Here is an 8,459-nt window from a genome sequence, read left to right as displayed (position 1 = left end):
TCTGTATTTGTTGGTTCTGTGTTTATGTTTGTTTGTAACATAGGTCAACATATTGTGGTTGGGTTGAGGCGAACCTACTTTTTGTTGAAGGCCAAGACACACGGGGCGGTCCGGATAGGTTATAGGCCCTACGAGGCAGTCCAGTCAGGCCGAAAGGCCTATAGAGCGATCCAGATAGGCTCTAGGCCCTGGGAGGCGGTCCAGTCAGGCTGAATGCTCATATTTGCATGTTATGTTTGTTATATTGTGTGATGGTACTTTGGGGGAACTCACTAAGGTTTGGCTGACAGTTTTTGTTTATTGTTTCAGGTATTTCAGAGGATCGTGGGAAAGCGAATGTTTGGCCGTGCATATCTTCCTATCTTCATGATATTGACTTTAGGGACACTCTGATATGATTATACTTTTGAAACAACAGATTTTCTCATAAACAATTATAGATAATGGTTGTGTTTGGAAATTTTAAATTTTTATAATTTTCTAGATGTTACATGGACACCACTTGGTTTGAAAAAATACTCTATATTATCATATTGACATTGATGTAAAGTTGCCATTATTTTTTGTGATAATACAATTGTTGTTTATCTTTTTTGTTTAATCATTTTTCAGATAATATACATAATACTCTATATTATCATATTGACATGGATGTAAAGTTACCATTATTTTTTGTGATAATACAATTGCTGTTTATCTTTTTTGTTTAATCATATTTAGATAACATACATATTGTGATTGACTAGTAATTGAATATACGCTTTATCGTGAGTTTTTACGTGTTTTTGTTCCGTAATAAAAAAGTATATTCCATAAAATTATTATTATTATTATTATAATATATATATATATATATATATATATATATACACACACACACACACACACTACGAGGAAGGCGGATAAATACGAAAGTTTAGAAAATGAAGGGGATGAAAGTGACATTTTACAAAATTGAAGGTGAAGGGGTTGAAAGTGATATTTTAAAAAGTAAAGGAATGAAAAATATCATTTTATAAAAAAATGTTGCAAGTGATGGATTATACAAAATTAAAGGATTAAATTTGAACTAACATATTTTTAAGTGTTTTACACTTACATATGAGAATTTGCATTTTGTATATAATATTCACTATATATGAGGCAAAGCGGCAATCAGGCATGTTCGTGTGTCTTCATATGTTATCCTTTTTAGGGAGGAGGGAAAGATGAAGTGGGTTAGTGAAACCAATCAACCCACTCGTTCAAGTAGGAGTGGTACCGCCGATAACTCTATTGCTAATTAAGATTTTACATTTGATTGTTTTGTATTTTTTTTAATTAAGTGGGTTGAGTGGGTTCAAAAAGATAGGGTTTCCGTGTGTTGTGGGTTCGGAAAGATGAAGAAAAATAAAAGAGAAAAAATGTTGTGGCAATGGGTTTAATGGGTTGGGAGTCTCCCTCCTCCCTTATGTAGACATCTTCCCTAAAGTTTTGTCATTTTGACTAATTTTCGTTCCGATATGAGCATTCACTCTTCACTCCATTGTCAACTAGGGGTATCTGTATATATGTTACTTTAATATTAAGGGTATGTTGACAATCTATTAAGAGCTTCTTTTTGCAGTTAAATCATAATTATATTAATAAAATATCTTAGTTATCATTGTACAACGAGTGATATGACAAACGGAAAACAAATTGTGTGATGGTAAATAGGCAACAAATAAGATGACAAACAGACAACGAGAGCTTTTAAACGGGCAACACATAAAAATTATTACTTTCGACTTTTAATGATAGTTAGATTTACCAATAATACCTCATGCCTATTTAGTCATTATTATTATATATATATTAAAATTATCGTCCCTTAGCTACAGTACCTGACCAGGGTACTGTAGCTTGGGTTATTTACTTCCACCCTGGTTAGATTGGTGTCTGTGGCGCTTCTACTTAGATTGGTTTTTGTTAAAGATATCTCGATCCTTCCACTGTCTTCATTTTATCTCCTACCGCTTGTTCGTATTTAGGTTGTATAGCTTGGCCTATAGGCTATAGCCTATTGTATTGTTGAATCCTTTTCCTATGATATTATAATTTAGTTTTAATAACTATTACCAAATTACACTATGTGTATGTTGCGACTTGCGACAAGATACGTTTATAAATTACGATTATAAATCTCAAACGTACATTTATTAAATATAAATAAATGCTTTTATCAATAGTTAGCAGGTGTTTTGAGGATGCAAGTGTGACATAGTTATGCATCGTGTGTGGTGTTCAATGTATCCACGAATTGTTTACCATAAATTTTAAAAGGGATGTGGACTTGGGGATAAAAAGACATTTTTTTAATTAAGAAAAGTAGAAATCAAAGGTTGAATGAGGGAAAAAAAGGGCAACACAACCAATAGTTTATAAATTGATTGCACATATTACGTATGAAGTTGTAACATTATATAGCAAATATAATAAAATCTTAATCAATCTAAGGTATTTCTAATATTTCACATCAATAAATCTGAAATGTTTTTTTTGAAATGATTTTTTGCTTGAAGAAGGGGTTGGGAAGTGGAGAGGATCCTTCCTTAATTTACCCTAATAATTCAACTTGACTTGTTTACCAAGCTCCAATTATTCAACACTCTCCTATATATATTGACAACTCCATTGTCATTTTTCACTCAAGCAAGTGCCCATTCCATTCCATCTTCCCATTCCAATTCCATCTTCACACACAAATATGAATACTATTAATCAATTCAAAACTGGAGTACAAATTGAGCATAGCAATATGCAAAGTTCTTCGATTTCCCTTTTTAGTTGTTTTCTTGACACCCTTTCTCTTTTCTTTACCTCACTCTGTGGCGATGACCATCATCATTTCATTGTGTCAGAAGACGCGTGTATTGGTGAAAAAAACATCGCCTCTTCTAATATTGCAGCACAAAAGCAATTCCAACAACTTCATCAGATAAAAGGGCCATGATCAATCAACTTTACTTCATGTTCTTGTTGTGTACGTTCATGCTTTCTTGCACTAAAAGTTTGTATTTCATCAGACGTGGAAAGTAATTTGTTATTATAGGTGAAAAGTCAAGTAAGTCAAGTGTGACTATTTTTGAACGAAGAGATTGATGACTAACAAGCCTTGTGGTGTTGTTTAATAGACGCGGTAAAAGATTCATCACTTAGAGAAGATGATTAAAACAAGTGATCAAGCTATATATTACATCGATATCAATCGTACGAGTCTTGTGTAATAAGTCAAAGAGTGCATGTGGAAAATGAATTGCATTATATTGTATTGAAACTTTCATTTCATTGTCACCCTTCTTTTTTATAGTAACAAATCTATTATTAACTCGTCATTCATCAAGTCTATACAAAAAACAGTTTGACCTTTTTTATCCAAAGATAAGCAATGTTTTAAAAACCGATTTGAACCGGCAGGTCGAACCGGTTGGACCGGGAATCGGAGGACAGAGTGGTTCAACTATCATCGGTTTTACGTCGATTTCTGAACCGGATTGAACCGGCGCGTTTTTAGAAAAACCCGGTTGGACCGGTTCAACCAGTTAAACCGAATAAAAAATATATGGAAAAAAACTATTTATATAATAAACTTTGGTGATTATTTTTCAAATATGTTTAGTTTTTTCTAAATAAAAACATATAGTAAATGTTATAAAGTTTTTTGATGTTTGTATTCATTTAAAACTATATTTTGTTTTGGTATTATATTTTATTTTCTTTTTGACGTATATAGATTGATTTAAAACACTCAAACTTATGATTATATGTTATTTTAATGTATTTCGATTGATTTACAACTTACTTTTATATGTATTTTTAATGTTTGAACTTGTAATTGTCAAATTCATTTATATACGTATGTATGCATAGAAAAATAGGAAAAAAAAAAGATGAAAATTATAGAAACCGGTTAACCCGGCGGTCGAACCGGGAACCGGTCACTATACCGGTTCAACTAAAAAACCGGTTTTTAAAACATTAAAAATAAGTTGTTTTAAAACATCAATTTTCTTATAGAGTGATGATTTATACGCGATAAATTTAGTTACGGCAGTTTATTTCAATGTAACTAATTAACTATGTATCAATGTATGCATGGCATAAGTCGGTTCTATTAATTATTGACACAAATTTGTGGACACATAACTGGGTTTTGTCCATAGTTAGTCCAAACGAGTTGGGTAAAAGCCCAATGTGAGCGAAGCCTAAGACCCATTTTTTTTAAGGATTAATAGTGGGAGTGATTTCGCAAAAATTATAGAAATTTCACTAATTGTCAAAGAGGGATGAGAAATTAAGAGAGCCTTCTTGACCGCTCAAAATTTTATTTATTTTACCGTATAGAAAAATTTATCTTTTTTAAAAAGTGATAACATTGTTTTTCTAGAAAAGAAAACGACTGTTAAAAATGTGTTCAGTTGACACCAAATCCATATATATATATATATATATATATATATATATATATATATATATATATATATATATATATATATATATATATATATATATATATATATATATATATATATATATATATATAGAGAGAGAGAGAGAGAGAGAGAGTTAGGTTCAAATGTTTTCACTATTTATTGTGTGCATTTATGATTGATTCTGGACCAATCATTTTAGTTATGTTAAAAAAGTAATTAATGCATATTAAATATTGAAGATGTAATTAATATCCATTATATCTTCAACCTTTAATATGAATTAATTAGCTTCTTAAAATAACTAAAATGATTGGTCCATAATCAATCATACATGCATACAATAGATAATGAAAACAAAATAACATAACCATATATATATATATATATATATATATATATATATATATATATATATATATATATATATATATATATATATATATATATATATAAGTATTTTATATTTCCATCTACTATATTATGTAGAAATATATTAAATGTTGAAGATGTAATTAATATCCATTATATCTTCAACCTTTAATATGAATTAATTAGCTTCTTAAAATAACTAAAATGATTGGTCCAGAATCAATCATACATGCACACAATAGATAATGAAAAAAAAATAACATAACCATATATATATATATATATATATATATATATATATATATATATATATATATATATATATATATATATATATATATATATATATATATATATATATATATATATATATATATATATATATATATGTATTTTATATTTCCATCTACTATATTATGTAGAAATATATGATTTCTTTTAAAGGTTATTAAAAGGTTGTAAAAAAGCTTTTAAAATGTTGTTACAACTCTAAAAAACAAAAAACAAAAAGATGAAAAAACTATAAAAAATCTTTAAAAGGTTTGTAAAAAGTTGTAAGAGTAATCTATAAAAAAAAACTAATTTTAGGATGAATTTATAAATCAAATGGACACAATTCCTAACAAAATTTAAAATTTTGATCATGTTTACAACAAATTTTAAAAAAATAACATGGATCAAAAGTGTAAGATTGAAGTATGACATACTATTATGGGTACACGTGGAAATATAAAACTTAGAATTACTTGTTTTTTATAATATTTTTTTAGTTTTGTAGGCAGCTTGAAAATATTTATAATAATTTATTTAAAAAACAGGGTTAACATTTTTAGTAATATTTTCCAAAATATATATGGTTTTTTTTTTTTTTTTTTTTTTTTTTTTTTTTTTTTTTATGTTTTTATAGAATAACTAAACACTTATTCTCACAAATATGAAATTTTTTATAAAAAAAATCTTTTTAAAATTTCATTTTAAGCACACTTCATAAGTGATATTTGTATTATTATTTTTATCAAATATATAGTTATAAAAAAAAGGAGAGAGATGATGTTAATATTATAATCAATATGTTTTTTCATATTTGACATTTGTGTTATTTTAATCTACTTAAAATTTTAAAATTACTTTTTCCATACAAGTATTAGTTTTATATTTTATATATTAAATTAATTATCTAAAAAATAACACAGATATAAATATAAAATATAATTAAGAGGATAAAATAAACATGTTATCTAGGTAGGAAAATTATATATAATATTATTATAGATAAAAAAAAAAGTTGTTAAAAATATTAAATGATCAATGAATAGTTGAAAAAATCATCTAATGATATCGAGTATTAATAAAATAATAATAAATAAAATGTAACATCCCGTTTCGAGAAGTTTTATATTTCGGTATTGTGGGCTATAAATGGATTGAGTAAAGGCCTTGAGATTAAAGGGAATAAGGTTTAGACCTTATTGGATGATCAATATCTTGGTTAAGTTATCAAAGCCTTCAATTTGTGCTTGCAAGAAAAAGGGTAAAATGGGAAAAGTAATATATCGGGCTTCTTGCATTGATTATGATTTTCGTTCAACATGTATTAAGTCAAAAATAATTAAATAGGGTTATGGGGCTCTTCGATACATTTTCATGCATATAAAGATCGCCGAAAACGTATTTGAAACAAAGAAGTTATGAATATTTGAAGTTATAATGGAATTTGGTGAAAACCCGTTCTCACGAGGTGAGAAGTATATTCTCACAACATGAGAACTGTGTGCCCAAGCCCACAAATTTTTAGGGTTTTCAAGGTATTTAAAATTAAGGATTCATGTTTTATGGTATTTTCTTAGCCTCTATGATATCTAGTACCCCTTGGGAGATCCCTAGCCTCCATTTCCAAGATTTGAGTCTCCCCTTTCCTTTCTTAAATATTTTTGGAGTTTTTGGTGGTTTTGGAGCAATATTTTCATGCAAGATTAATCCTTGAATCTTGGTATTTGAAGATCTCAACTTTCATCTACCTTCTAGACCTTTGTAAGTTATAAAGTTCCAAGCTTTATTGCATTTCATCTTGGACCTAAATATATTTGGTGTTTTGGTCCATTTTAATGAGTTTTGAGTGAGAGTTGGGAATAAAGTTTGCACCTTTATTACTCTCCAAGGTCCCAAGAACATTTTATGTTTTAGATCTAGACTCCAACATCTTTTGATTGGTTTGGGATGCTTCTTGGACCTTATGAACTAGGAAAGTTATGATCTTTTGCCTTCCCTTTTAGCCATGCATGTTATCTTTGTCATTTAGGTCATTTTGGTGTATTAAAGTTTGGATCTTGAAAGTTTGAGACATTATTAGGGATAAAGTTGGAAACTTTATCCATCTAAATATCATGTTGATTCAGATATGAAGGTTGGAGACTTGGACTTAATGGATTAAGTTGAGAAAGATGCATTCTTGGCCCTTTTGAGACTTAAAGACTAGATCTTGGTTGTTTAGACCATCCAAATGGATAAAGTTGGATACTTTATCTATTATGAAGTTCTTTAGGATCTATACATGATTTTATGGGCCTTTTTCTGAAGAGATTAAGCACTTAATGAAGATTTGGCTTTTTTACCAGAAGTCACGATGTGACTCAGGATGTGTCATGATGTGACGGTGCCTAAAATCACGATTGTTTTTTCCTTGCAACCTCACCACGTGACCAAGGAATGGTCCTGACGTGATGTTGATGTTGACTTTTTGACCAATTTGACTTTTGGTCAAACCTGGGAAGAATTGAGTACTTAACTAAGGACTGGTCTCGGTTTGGCTTAGGTAGCTTGGATCAGTTGTTCTGTATCTGGGGTAGCTGTTGAGCTTCTGTTGAGAAGTTGAGGTGAGTCCTCTCGCTATACTTGCATGTGTGATAGTATGTTCATGTTGACCAGATTGGTCTTATCTGTCGGTAACTATTATGTGTGAATTGAGTTGATGATAACTCTTGGACTGGTGAAAGCCCATGGGACTGCTAATAGTCCCTAGGGTTGTTGATAACCCGGACGGTATGCTGTTAATCCACAAGGAACGTTGTTAGCCCACTGGGACTGTTGATAGTCCCCAGGGTTGTTGATAACCCATAGTTCATTGTTATGTAGTGATGTATGAGATATTTTAGAGAACTTACTAAGTTTTGTGCTTACGATTATCGATTAAATCTTTTGCAGGTACTTATCAGATCGCGAAGGCGTGACTGTACACACACATCAGCAACTTTATGATTCGAGATTATGCATTGCCTTCATTGTAACTCTGGTTTCTTAATAATGTTTTATCTTGAATGTAACTTTATTAAGTTATATTATGTAAAAAATGAAAATTTTAGAATTAGTATATGGGATGTTACAAGTTGGTATCAGGGCCCTGGTTTGAGAGATTTACATGAACATTCGTGGGATTCCAAAATCAAACTATGGAACTGAGAGTTTTACTAAGAATTTTTGGAAAAATATTCATTTCAAGAGAAGAAAAGAGAATATGGAAAAGATTCATTTCAAGATAAGAAAATAGAAAATGTGATGTGTACAGTCAGTCGGAGCTCATAAAGTGATTTCCCAAAATATCCATACTTGCTTTATATGTTGTGATTGAGTTGTTGTTAT

At 29.5% G+C, this 8,459-nt stretch overlaps 1 long non-coding RNA gene across 1 annotated transcript; it reads left to right on the top strand.

The window, feature by feature from the left end:
* The first annotated feature begins 2,350 nt into the window (after nt 1–2,350).
* On the top strand, nt 2,351–3,360 carry LOC122196741 (uncharacterized). Its single transcript, XR_006188789.2, has 2 exons — nt 2,351–3,004; nt 3,156–3,360. It is a non-coding gene; the product is annotated as an uncharacterized LOC122196741 (long non-coding RNA).
* Nucleotides 3,361–8,459: the final 5,099 nt, after the last annotated feature.

Source organism: Lactuca sativa, chromosome 2, assembly GCF_002870075.4.
Source record: "Lactuca sativa cultivar Salinas chromosome 2, Lsat_Salinas_v11, whole genome shotgun sequence".
Lineage (NCBI taxonomy): Eukaryota > Viridiplantae > Streptophyta > Magnoliopsida > Asterales > Asteraceae > Lactuca > Lactuca sativa.
This window is presented reverse-complemented; position numbering and strand designations above follow the sequence as displayed.